This window comes from Otolemur garnettii, unplaced genomic scaffold, assembly GCF_000181295.1.
Source record: "Otolemur garnettii isolate 467f Iridium unplaced genomic scaffold, OtoGar3 scaffold00007, whole genome shotgun sequence".
Lineage (NCBI taxonomy): Eukaryota > Metazoa > Chordata > Mammalia > Primates > Galagidae > Otolemur > Otolemur garnettii.
Window position 1 is genome coordinate 27,117,907 of NW_003852402.1, and position 12,408 is coordinate 27,130,314.

The window sequence follows — 12,408 nt, forward strand, 5'->3', positions numbered from 1 at the left end:
GAGTAGTGCCGCATATCATGCAGGAGCATCAGTCAACCAGACTGGGGTTTTCTCGTCCTTGGTCAACGGATCATTGAGAGCTCCCTATGAGGCCATGGGCATGGGCCGGGAGAGAAGGCAGGGTAGCAGTGATGGGCACTGGGGGCATTTGGGCCACTTCTTCGTGTAACTTACTGGTGCCTTTGGGACCTATCAGTGCTGATCCCATATGTGAATGCTGTCTGGGAAGTCCCCAGCCATGATGATAGAGCACTGCTGAGCATACCCAACTCTGCAACATGGGGTGTTAGATAAACCCCAGTTCATGATGGGCAGCTCAGGTCACATGGTAACTTGGTGACTTATAATCATGTGTTCAGTTTCTATTAGGGCCTGGCAGCAGGCCAAGAGCTGTCTCTCAAAAGGAAGGTGGTTATCTGTGGATGGTGGCAGGACCTTGCTCCCAAAGTCTAAAGGCCTCGGCTGTAATTCAGCTTCCGGCCAAAGGTTCCAAACAGCATCCCTTTCTACCACTGCTACTTCAGACCATTGGATCTGCTGCGTCAGATGGCCCAGATGGAGGGGCAGCTTGCACAGCAGCCTGGACCTGCTGCAGAACTTTCTTTTATTCCAGGCCCCACTCGAAACTGGCCACTTTTCAGGCTAGTAACATGCCTAAATTAGGAATGTATTGCCTCCAAAATCCTCTTGAAGAACTGTAGGCAGGCTTGGCAGTTAGAACAGTAAAATAGAAAATAGAAATGGACATTACCATACCAATTTTGTTACTGTGGGGTGAGGGAGAAATTTTTCTTGAAAGTTCCCTGAAAGTTTATTTACTGTGTATATGGAAAGAATTACTGAGTGATTACCCAACATCTCAGTGGGATCCAAATAGTTTTACACCTGCCTTTTAGAGGGAAGGGGGACATGAGGAATATAGGTAATTCTGTTTAAGAGCAATAAATGGTGGTTAGAGAGGATGAATGGCTATGGGAAACTGATTTACAAACTAATCTGAGAAACAGGTGTATTATATTTAAAATGGTTTGGGCCAGGTCTGGATGCATTCCTGATTTTTTTTTTCCTGCGAGATAGTGAGATAACAGGGAACGGAAGGGATCTGGATTGTTTCTTTGATGGGTCTGATTATGCAGATAGAGAGAAAGCCCCTTCCAAGGGCCTGCTGTTCTACCTTTAAGGGCCTTTAATTCAAAATACTCTTTATACCAAAGAGTCAGATTTTGGAGCGAAATTTCCTGAGCTTCTCACAGCAGAACAGAAAACAGAGATGGGCATTATGATACTAATTTTGTTACCAAAAACACTGGGTCAATAAGTTGTCTTATCTTTCTTTACCAGAGTTTCCCTACTGTAAAAAGAAATTCCATTTGCAGAATTTAATTTTGACAGTTTGATTGTAATATTATTTATTACATAAAAACTATCATAATCAATTCACTCAACATGCTCATTGGGTGGCTATGAGATGCCTGGTACCATAGTTGTTGTTGTGGAATGTCCCAAATGTATAATGTTCCTTACTTTTGTGGCATCTAAAGCAAGACTCTGCAGACAGCAGGTATATAATAAGTGTTATTTGAAGGCCTCTATTTTCACAAAACTCATGTCTATTGGGAAGAAAATAAAAGACACCAATCTGAGAAGGGACAAAGAAAGGGACTACAAGGGGGATGGGAGGAAAGCCTGGCCTGCTGAGCAAGAAAGTCTGGAGGAGCCACAGGAACATTATGGGAACACTGTGACTCAATTGACCAAGCATGTCTTGCACACAATACAGCTTCCCTCTTTGAACATAGGGTGAACATTGCACACCATAGATACCCCTAGGATTGGTAAAATCAACAGTTAGATCAACGCTCAGAAATTCCCTCCAAAAAAGGGAAAGGAAGGTAGGTATGAGGCAACCTAGGTAATCAATGACCAATAGAAAGAGCCTGGAGACATAGAGAGACTAATGGGAAAGTTACACAAACAATTTTAAGGGCGAGAAAGAGGACATTTATATGCTTACATTACCTTTGTGTCTGTCTCTGTCTTCTAACTCATGAGAGGGACCCACTTGCACCTCTTTGGAAATGCATTAAGCTTTCTCTTTCTATAAATTAACTTTTTCTTTGTTATACTAAAGCCTGTGTGAATTTACTTTTGCTTTTCATTCACTTGGTTGCCTGGCTTCTGTTTTGCTTGTGGTTTCTGCTCCCTTTCACTTTCTATCAGGGTTAGCCTTGGTTGAACTTGCTAGTTCTACCAAGCCATCAAACCAGGTCAGCTGGACTTGGGGAACTGGGACCCCATCCTTCCGCAAGATTCAGTAGTGGTGCAAACACATTGGAACGAATTGATGCACTGTCTTTAAAATGCTCAAGAGGTGACCCGGGCAGACAGAACCTCCTAGGCAAAGATGGCCTCAGGGAGCTGCATAGGACTTATAAGAAATAGATGGGAAAAAAGGAAGGTGCTTCAGGTAGAACAAATAGCCACCAGCAGGTGTGTAGTTGTACATTTGGTGGGAGTGGAACAATCTGCCTGCAGAAAAGGGCTTGTGCAGAGAAGTGGTGGGAGGTGCAGCCCCAAGGGGTCTGGTGCATCTACCTCATCCTTGACCCTGGCTATGACATGGGGACTTTATTCTTATTCGTGTAAATAGTGGCTGCCTTTGATTTTGAGCAGAGGAGCATTTGAGAAGGATCTACTTGGTGTCAACAAAAGAAATGACATCCAGAGGACTCAAATTGGAAGCAGGATGCTGTTAAGGGACTTTTAGCATTATCTAGGTATGAGGTGATGAAAGTCTGGTTTGAGGAGATGCCACTAGAAAGGGGATAGACAGCTGTAAAGACTAGTTAGAAGAACTAGTAGAGAACTAATAGAGTTGTGTAACTGGAGAGCCTGGGGCAGGGAAAAAGAAGAATTAAAGCAAGTTCACGGGGTGGCTAAAGGAATAAAGTATATTTTGATAAAAAAACAAAAGATAAGTAACAGAAATAAAATAGAAGAACAAAGACAGAGAAGCCATATAAAAAAGAAAATCAATGATTTTAATTTTACACTAATCTAAGGTATTATTATTGACAGCACAGCACCTAATTCAGTATTTGTACTATACCTTATAGTTTATTGGGTGTGTTCCCTGGTATGTTATGTCATTTGTGATAAAGCTAGAATAGCCCACTAGAAATCCATAAGTAGTTAGATATATGCAAAAGCCATTGGAATGAGAGGGTGACACCATAGAAATAGCTTAGAATGTCGTTGACGTGGAAGTATGCGGAACAACAAATGGTACGTAATGACTCATTTGACTTTCTTGTTTAATTCTTATTTGCATTACTTAGCTTAAAGTAGTATTTCTATAATTGAATCTATCAAATCTTCAATGTTCACTTCTTTGCTTCAATAACTGTGGAAAAGACTTGGAACTGGGTTTCAAAATATCAGTGTTTTGAATGATGCTTTTGTCCCAAGTCTTAGCATGGATCTGTGTGTGTGTGTATATATATATATATGGATGTGTGTGTGTGTATTCCATTTGCAGATTCAGCCCTATAGGAATAAAATCCAAACAGGATCTGTTATTGCATGTTTTTTATCAGCAAGTGCTGGGAGAATGATTGGCAAACTGAATTGTAGTGGTATTATTAAAATTCATGAACCGGAGAATTACCAATGTGTAATATTCAAAAATGCAGTGGGTGCTAAGTATCTTTGACATATCCCCAAAAGCTTTCACCATCTTGGGGGAAAAAAATGTTAGCAGTCTGTCAGGAACATATTGGATTTTCCTAAAGCATATGGTGATGAAATAGTATATCATTTTATGAGAAAATATTGTCACACTGGCTTCCTGGCCCAACATGTCATAGTCATTTTATATTTCTGTTTTGTGGTTATCTTCTTATGTGCTCTTTATTTTAGGATGGATTTCATCCTTGGTCTTGGAAGAATGTCTTTGTTTCACCCCTCGTTCTTCCTTTTGGCCTGCCTTTGTTTTTATTCTTCCTTCTAGAATCTTTTGCTCCCTGCAATAAAGTCTTTCTACTGTGTTTCAAGACTGGGAGGTGTGTGTTTTGATCAAGTTTTTGTTTTGACTGCACTGAAAGTTTTTATTATCCAGCCCTTTCTCTCCTCCATGGTTTGTATGCTGCTGTTTCATCCTTTTTCTGAAGTACTTACTTTCATCCCTAGACCTGGCTGGGTTGCAAGAATGGACGTGATTATATGGTAGCTTGCATTTGAAAAAAACTAAATATACTTTTATTTCAAGAGGATGATGGACAGGGAAAAAAAGTATGCCACTGGGCCCTTTTACCACATTCTCTGTTTGGTCCCCCTGGGCTCTTTTTAAACACTGAACATGTTCCCAGAGTTGGTTTAAACCACATAACCCATTGCAGGCGATGTTGTGGGTTGGCATCCTCTGGGGACGGCTGGTTGGTAAGTTCAATTTCCAAATTCCTGGAACTGTCACATCAATCTGTTTTCTAAGGCAGCTAAGGAGCAACACACCCTTCCTTGAAGGCCTTTATTGTCTTAGACTTTTAGAGGTCATATGGGCATTTCTAGTGGGTGGTGAATTCCAGATTATTTTGTTATATACTCTCAATGTAAGGACCTGGTAAGTTTGGATTACATTGTTCCTCAACACAGTTCTTTGTTTGGGGCGGCTCTGATGCAACTCATCATCCTTTCCCTCATCCTCAGTGAGGACAATGGAGACCTCCATTTAAAGGCATTTGGGACAAAACTTAACTAGGAAGATATGGCTGAAAGCTGAACCAAAACAAAGCTTGGGCAGCTATATATCTAGTATCTATCCATATTGCTAGTGTGGGGGTGAGGGGAAACTCTACCTTTGCCCCTGAAGGTTTGCTGAAAGATCAATGAAGCAGATTAATAGAAGAAAGAGATTCATTTACTGTGTGAACAGGCAGAATCACAGAGTGATTACCCAGTATCCTAATGGGGTCCAGGCATTTATATACCTTCATTTTAGAGGGGAGGAGATGAGGAACATAGATTATTTTGTTTAGGAGTGATGAATGGTTACTTTAGATACTTGAGAGAATGAATGGATGAGGGAAAACAGATTGACTTGTGATTTTCTTTAGAAATTACATTTAGACAGATATCTTTAAAATGGGCTGGGCCCAGTCTGGTTGCATTCTTGATCTTCTTTCTTGCAATATATTGAGATGAAAGGAAGTGGAAGGAAAGACAGTTATTCTTTTGGATGGATCTCTCTGGTTTTACACAGACAGAAGGAAAGCCCCTTTCATAGTCTGTTGATCTGTAAGGGCTGTTAGTTCAAAATAGTCTTTATTCCCAGCGTCATATTTTGGGGAAAATGTGCTAAGCTCTTTCACTGGGGAAAAACTATCTCTGACTTAAAACAAGAGGGAGTCAAAGTGGCAGCCTGCTCAGGGCAGTTAGAAACAGCTTGTCAGGCAGCATTCCCTACAAGCCAGTAAATTGTCAGAGGAATGGTTTAGATATAAACCACTTAAAAATACTAGTAAAAAAATCTGTAAACATTATTTAAAAAAATTGCCATTAGGTGACCACATTTCGTAAGAGACATTTGGAAATGGAGAGACAAAATAAAAGTTTTGGTTTTCATTCAAACCCACTAATGACTCATATTGAAGAGGTTATTGGATTTTTCTTGATTTTATCTTCTGTTTTTCTTTTTCTTATTCAATCATAGCTGTGTACATTAATGCAATCATGAGATACAGTGTGCTGGTTTTATATACAATTTGGAATGTTTTCATCAAACTGGTTAACATAGCCTTCACAGCATTTTCTTATTGTGTTAAGACATTTATATTCTACACCTAGTAAATTTCACATGTACCCTTGTAAGATGCACCGTAGGTGTGGTCCCACCAATTACTCTCCCTCCACCCAGCCCCCCTCCCCTTTCCCCTTCTTCTTGGGCTATAATTGGGTTATAGTTTTCATAAGAAAGCTATACATTGATTTCATAGTAAGATTAAGTACACTGAATACTTTTTCTTCCATTGTTGAGATACTTTGCTGAGAAGAACATGTTCCAGCTCCATCCATGTAAACATGTAAGAGGTAAAGTCTTCATCTTTCTTTAAGGCTGCATTAAAAAAATATGGAATGCTTCACGAATTTGCACAGTGGCCATGCTAATTTTCTCTGTATCGTTCCAATTATAGTATAGGTACGGCTGAAGCGAGTACTTTCCTTAAAAAAAGTACTTCTTAAAAAAGTGCTTTTCTTTAAAGAGCACTTTTCTTTAAAGAGATCTCTTTAAGTTGCTATAATGTCAAAACCTCCTCTTTCTTTGTAATAAAAGTTAGCAGGAACTAAAATGCCTTCCTGAAACCGCCCATCTGTTTTCCCTAGTACGGTACTATCACCAAGAATCAAAATCCCTGATGACAGTCGATTACAGGTGGTGTTGTTAGATAGGTGGGTGAAAATGGAAAACATGTGTCTCTTAGAAGCACCTACGCAAAATACAATACAATGACAAACACTAAGCACAACTGTGACAAAGACTGTGGATTTCTTTCTTCTGCCCTCCCTCCTCATTCTTTTCCCTTCCTCTTTTCTTCTTCAGCTTCTCTACTTTCTGTATTCAATCCTTTCTCCATCATATTAGCAAATATATCTTTCACTTTGCAGTTTATCCATTTGGGACTTGGATTACGCTACATGTAGAGTGACCCATAAATGCCATTGAAATAGCTAAGTATAAGACTCTTGATGCAAAATTATTTTCCTTCATAAAATTAAAGAGTTAAATTCCACCATATTGAAGGAGCTCTGGAAATTTCATCTCAAAATATGACTCCTTGCTATAAAGAGTAATTTGAATTAAAGACCCTTAGAGATTGATCAACAGGCCCTTGGAAGGGGCTTTCCCTCTATCTGTGTAACAGGTGGACCCATCAAAAAACAAAACAAAACAAAACTGACTTCTCTTACCTTCCCCTTATCTCACTCTATTGAAGGAAGGAAAACCAAGAATGGAGCCAGACCTGGCCAACATCATTTTGAACATAATACTTGTCTCCTGAGGTTAATTTTATTTGTAAAGAGAATCATTTACAAGTCAATCTTGTTTCCCTTCCCCCATTTGTCCTCCCTAGTAACCATTTGTTGAGTCTAAATAGAATCACCTATATTCCTTATCTCCCCCACCTATCTAAAAGGAGGGTTTAAAAATATCTGGGCCCAGTGGAATATTGGGTACTTAGTCCCTTAGTAAATAAACCTCTTCCTCTTATTAATCTGCCTTAACTGTAAATTGATGTTTCAGCAATTTTCAGGAGAAAGGGGTGGTTCCTCGTCACTCCCACAGTATTCTTTCATTTCCCATCTTACAGTCACTTTGTTATCTCACTTGTATTATACTTAGGAACCTTCATGTTTTTGCTGGTGGCTATTTCTTCTTCTAGAACATTCTTTTTGAGATCCTTCTTGTTAGTTAAAACCCAAGTCAAATGTCACTTCTTTTGGAAGGCCTTGCTCCAGCAAATGTTTATTTCTGGCCTTCTTTATGCCGACTGGTATTCTAACTGTTGGAAACACAGCAGCAAACAAGATAGACAAAGTTTCTGTTCACAAGGAATTTACATTCTGGAAGTTGGAGATAGCCATTGACAAATAACCAAAAAAAGTAGATATAGTAAAACATGTTAGGTTGATACTGATTATCTGGCTATAAAGAAAATAAAACCTGGCTTGGCACCTGTAGCATAGTGGTTAAGGTGCCAGCCACATGCACCGAGGCTGGCAGGTTCGAACCCAGCCTGGGCCAGCTAAACAACACTACAACACAAAATAGCTGGGTGTTGTGGTGGGTGCCTGTGGTCCCAGCTACTTGGGAGGCTGAATCAAAAGAATTGTCTCAGCCCAAGAGTTTGAGGTTGCTGTGAGCTGTGATGCCACAGTACTCTACCAAGGGTGACATAGTGAGACTGTCTCAAAAAAAAAAAAAAAAAGAAAAAGAAAAACATGCCAGGGGTTATACACTTAATAAGGTGAAATAAAGGAGGATAAAGAAGCAGAAAGTGGTGGTAGTGAGAGAGGATACCTGGGAAGGGTGAGGTCTAGGAGAACAGAGGTCTTCTCAAGGAGACCCCAAGGTTACATCTGCAGGATCCTCTTCATGGTAACTCAGCTCTTAGGAATTTGTAGACTTAACTTCCTAGGACCTGGAAAGTTCCATCCTGTGGTGGCTGGCACAGCATCTCCCACTTGATTCAAACTGACTAATGAGAAAGGTACCTGTGGTTTGAAACTTTTTGACTGGAGATAAAAAGGGAAAGACCAAGTTGGTTGGGGAGCACAGCCATTTTGAATTCTTCTATGCTATAAGCTCTGCTGGCTGTAATAAAAGCCTTTTTCCTCTTAAATATGGTGTTTGGGTGCTCTTTCTCTCCACTGAGGCTCATCTTCCTGCAACAGTAGAGGAAAGACAAGAGAGGAAAATACAATTGCTCTTTCGTTTGTGCTTCTATAAGATATAATCATACTTAAAAAATTATGTCTTTTTATATATGAGAAAATGACATAAATATCTTGTATGTTGTGAGCTGCTTTTGTAGATAGAAGTTATTTAGCACCTTGTATACAATAGGCATGTAATCAATGTACAGTGACACAACATCAGAAGCACACAAGAAGCTGACAGCTTATTCATAACAATGTTAAGTACATGTTGGTACCATATGACTTAAGTCATGCCAAGGAGTGAAAAAGAATGGTGTCTTTGTCAATTAATTGGAGACCAAAAAATGGCCAATGGAAGTCAAAAACAGATCTTCTAAAGCCAGAAGTAGGTCTGGGGTAGGGATCAGAGGAATCTAGGTGGCAGGGAAAGATAAAGGTAGACGAAGGGTGAGCCCATTTGCCACAGCAGAGGAAACCACAATAAGCATCGTTGTTGCTGCTAAACTAGAAAAGTTCCCTCCATCTTGGCCCCATGGATTGAGCCTAAGAACCCTCAAAGACTGGGATTTCGAATAGCACTGAATTTTTAACCTTCCATATGGTACTCCTTTATTTAATGCTTTATTAAGTGATATTTAATGGTCAATTCTATTGCCCACTAATTAAGCATCTTTTTTGGATGAAATTTTGGTAAGAGTGCTAGAAATACCAGAAGATCAGTATTTAAGCTAGTAAGTGTTAGAGTAGCAGTGATGAGTAAGGCCAACAATAGAAATATTCTGTGTAATCAACTACTAAGAAATTCATAGTAGGATGTTGTACCACAGATTTTAGAAACAATTGTCTTTTTTAATGAACAGGACGTATGTAGAATTCACAATGTCCCATGCATTATTCTAAATGTTTTACTTATGTTAACTCAACTCTATATGCTACGTATGTTTTTATTGTGCTCATTTTACAAGTGAGAAAACAAAAACATGAAAAGATTAGGAACTTGGCCAGGGTCAGCTGTTTGTACATGGAGGTGCCAAGATTAAAATCTTAGCTGATGGTTCCAGTGTCCGTATTGCCCTTAACCACCTAGTGATGCAGAGAGAGCATTAAGGTGATGAGGAAGAAGGTGCTTAAACACCATCCCTCTCTGGTTTAGGGGAGAGTAATGCTGATTCTGCAGCAGAGGGAATGGCCTGAAAAGGGGTAAAATGTCTTACAAGCTGTCTTTTTGAGACCACCCCCATTCTTTTTGAGAATTAAAACATGCATTCCTGCCTGAGGCCAGGGATCAGAGGGGTAGGGGGAACGTCCTTTGTTCTTTGTACCACAGGAGATAGCTCTATGGAATTGTCTGAGCAGAGGTCATGAGATTGTCTTCTGAGAACATGGGGTCAATCAGGACCATCAACTATAGCTAACTAGCAATGGCCCTAAGCTGGAAACTCCTTTTAAAAGCTCTATTTTTGCTTATAGATAGGGTGATGATACTTGAAGATGTGAGTTTGCTGGCAAATTAATAAACTTCTCTTTCCTTTTCCTCAACCCCCTTGCTCTCATTCTTAAGATGTGGCCTTGGGGACAAGTGCCAAACTTTTGTTAACAGTTCTTTTCTTGTGATCATTCAGCCAGAATTATATCTAGACTATCAAACAACCATGATGTCTTACCTTTGCATTGCACTTCACAGCATACAGATGTTTCCATCTACAATCCCTCACTTTGATCTTTATGACAACTTTGCAAAGTATTTTTTATTACCTCTAGCCTTCAGATAAGGAGACCATGTATGTTCATGTCCAGCAAGCAGGGCAGAGCTGGACACATTCAGAGGATGGAGGTCTCTAAACGCCTATGTTCTGTCCTCATGTTGAGCAACTTTGTGACTCTACTGATTTGAAATGGGGCCAGATATGGGCCCAGGTACTGTTACCTTCTTAGTTCTAAACAAGTCAGATTCTTCCAGCACATCAGCTGTCTAGTTAAATAGTGGGGGAGGGGTGTATTCATTTTGGAACCAGGTTTTGAGAAGTTCTTAAACTGCAATAGTTCTTTCTCTAGTAGCCTCTTGGTCTTCCAAATTGCCAAACAGTCATGCTGGAGAATGATCACCTATTTATGAAGCTTTTAAAAAATCATACAATTATTTGCATTTTAAGAAAGGAAATTAGTGCCCCTCCTCTTTTTTTTCTTGGGGTCAATGTCATTTGTCAGTTTTAAATATGAATGGAAAAAAATCTAAAATAGATTATTGCATTTTAAGTGAGTAAATACGGCCTTGATTTCAAAATATGTGTCTATTCTTAACAAACTGAAAATGCTTTTAAAATGACTCCAAAAATACTTTCTTTCATCTCTCTCTGTCTTTTATTTTGTGAATGTTTATGAGGAGTCAAGGAGGCCTAGGAAAGCTTAGCCATTTGCTCAGGTTTTACTGAGCTGGCTATAAAATTCAGGGTCTAGAGAATCTAGGCTAGGAAAAGTCACACATTCTGTTTCTGTTTTTTATTTCATGTGAATTCTCTACTGGTTCATAAAGTTACTGGTGTAGCTCTTAGCAACATCTCACTCATGAAATGGAGTATTGATTCTTTCATCCCTTTTCTCCTTCTGCATCAGATTTTCTTTTACTTCCACGGGAGGAAAGGAAAGAAATGACCTACTGGAACTGAATACTGAACCGATGAAGAAAAACAAAGATTGCAAACCAAGAAAGCAAAAGCTTACAAGCTTGAAATAATCTTCTTCCCATCTTTTTCTCCTATTTCCTTCATTTGTACCTACCCATCCAAGTTCAGTGATAGTGCAGCTCTAAATATGGTCTGATTATTGTAGTGAGATTAATTTTCCTGGATGACAATTAATCCCTTTGTATTCTGAAGCTTATTGTGTATACTAGATACATATCATTAATGATAAAGGATTATTTTTTCCTAAATCAAAATGACTCCTGGGCTTTAGGTCCACAAATGCAAATGCTTACATAGGCCCTGGAGTTATGTAAGAGAATGAAGTGGGTCAGGTGCAGGAGATAATGGGAGTTTGCCTGTAGTGTGGGGACTCGCAGAACCCAGAGGCTATCTGGTTATATAATTCCAGCTGATTACTACCAAGTGAGAATTTGGGACCTATGCAGCTGGAGTTCTTGAATTTTTAATTTTTAGTTTTAATATATTTTATTTCTTTCTTAGTAATTTTTTTGATTAAATCATAACTGTGTACATTAATGCATTTATGGGGTACAATGTGCTGATTTTATATACGACTTGGAATGATTACATCAAACTAGTTAACTAGCCTTTACTTCGCTTACTTAATTATTGCTTTAAGACATTTATACTCTACTCTTAATAGATTTGACATCTTCAAGCCTGGCATTTAGATTTGTGTGTGAAAGCCCCCCAGTTAAAAGTTGGTATCCAATTCAACAGCTGGTACCTTCCCAACAGAATACACACATGGGTTAGACTTTGCCCCTAAGATGGAGGAAGTCACTGTAGTTTTTTTGCTGACTAATTTCATTTCAAAACCGGAAATGACAACAGCAGTGGAGCTCTGAGAACCTGGGAACAAGCAATGAGACATAAATCTTCTAAAGAAATTGTCTCTTCTTCAAAGTTAGTAGGAAGGGCTGTTTTAGACAGCAATCATAGGAAGATACTTTGCACTCTAAATTCACAGTGACGGTAAGGTTTGGGAAGGACAGGAGGAGTGCACTAGACAAGCAAGTGGCAATGAGTAGAATCTCATTTATTTCATAGGGTCATTCTTAAACACTACTTACTCTGCAACCCACTCACTTTAAAATCATATGGCACATCTTATACTCTTCACTACAGCTGCACGGAGCACTGACACAGTATGTTCTGAGTGGTACTCAGCCACAAACTCAACAGTAGGTTTGCCATAGATAATGGCCAATCAGAACAGATGCAGCCCTAAACAAAACCATGTAGATATGCTGATAGGTGCCAGCTCCAC

General features: G+C 39.3%; 1 pseudogene; it reads right to left on the reverse strand.

Annotated features, from left to right (window-relative positions):
* Window positions 1-6,118: 6,118 nt before the first annotated feature.
* LOC111723037 lies at window positions 6,119-6,212 on the reverse strand (annotated as a pseudogene).
* Between the last annotated feature and the right edge of the window lie 6,196 nt (window positions 6,213-12,408).